This window comes from Macrotis lagotis, chromosome 1, assembly GCF_037893015.1.
Source record: "Macrotis lagotis isolate mMagLag1 chromosome 1, bilby.v1.9.chrom.fasta, whole genome shotgun sequence".
In the NCBI taxonomy this organism is placed as follows: domain Eukaryota; kingdom Metazoa; phylum Chordata; class Mammalia; order Peramelemorphia; family Peramelidae; genus Macrotis; species Macrotis lagotis.
The window spans coordinates 95,270,972-95,272,728 of record NC_133658.1 but is presented as its reverse complement, the minus strand read 5'-3'; positions in this window follow the sequence as shown (position 1 = coordinate 95,272,728).

The window sequence follows — 1,757 nt, the reverse complement described above, 5'->3', positions numbered from 1 at the left end:
CTTGCTCTTTCTTTGCCCTGGATCTCATCATTTGCCCCTAAAGCAATGCAATTCGACTTTATGTCTGAAAGGCCACAAAGCAATTTTCTATTTTTCAAACACTATGGCAGCAAATTTGTAAGTATTTTGTTACATTTTTCCTCTTTAGTGAAAAACTGTAGAGGCATCTCTACCTTACATTAGGAAGATTCATTTAATTTAATTTAATTCATTTAAGTTTAATTTCAATCATATTTGATTTATAAAAAAATAATTATTTACTGTATTCTTAAAAAAAAGGATGCCCAGTGTTATTGTAGTACTATGGTACCTCATTAACTTGGGAAAGACCCCACCCCAAAGACCCAAAATCTCCCACTGTATCCAGACTCTTACCACGAAGACAGTTCTGGAAGAAGCAGTGAGAAGGAGATCATGCGCAATACCTCCCTCACTATAATCAACATAATGTGCAAATCATACCATCATTCAGATGATGTCATGGTCTTCTTAGTTTATGAAAGACAACAATAAAGTATTTTAGCCAATGATCAGAGCTAAAACCTACTTTCTTTTCATTGTGAGGTGAACAGTAAAACTTGAGCTTCTATAAAAAGCTTTTAAAATTATGGTCTCAAAGAGAATAGTTGGCAAACAAAATAACTCCTTATGGCAGCTGTGTCCCAAAATAACCCTTTATGTCTTAAGTCATGACTGAGCAAAAAAAAAAAATTCCCCTAGAGATGATATTCAGACAAAATTATTAAGTTCATTTACTTCCCATAAGCTATATTAGAGTCTATTTATAATCATCTCTTTCTCATTTTAAAATTTTCTTTTTTACTACTGTGAACTTGACAAACATGAGTATTTATATATTAAAAAATAAAACCATTACTCTTTTATCTCTATTTAAATACACTTTCAATTTAACACAGGAATATTAATATAATTGTTTTCTTCTTTTTTGATGGATCTTTGTAATCCTTAAACTCAACAAACTTGGGCATTGACCTCTAGCCTGCCTCCACTGAGATAAGTTACAAAATACAGATGATGTTATTAAATGAGACATCAAGCCAAGAAGGCTAGATTCACAGGTCTTTGCAACTGATACTTTAAGAAAAGTTTTAGGCTCAGAATGACAGAAGCAAATCATAAACTTACTCTTCTAGGTTATTATTATTATTAATATTATTATTACTACTGGTTTTTGCAAATGGGGTTAAGTGATTTGCCCAAGTTACACAGCTAAGTAAATATGAAGTGTGTGAGGATGGATTTGAACTCTGATTCCAGGGCTAGTGCTCTATCCACTGTACCACTTAGCTGCTCCTAGGTCATTATTATAACTATGGCATACTGAAAATAAATTAACCTTAAAGATATGGTAAAAAATGTGAATAGATTCTAAAGAAAACCAGAATCACCATTTGAAGGATCAGTTCTTTAACTTTTTACATCTTATAGATCAAGAACAAAAAAAAAAATGAAAATCATTCATAACCTAACTAAAAAGGATCTCATGGATAAATAATTTTAATTTTATGCTTATAAAACATCCAAAATATAACCATACTGGGAAAGTTATTATCTAAAAGGAAACAAAAAAAGGATCAAAAGATACAAATCTATGTGATAGATATCTCCAAATTCATTACATGAAGCACATTTCATTAATACAAGTTGCAATATTAGTCTTTTGAATGTGCTAATCATTTGAAATTTAATAGGCACATTGATGTATGCAAGGACTCTACAAATAAGACCTCATTTAA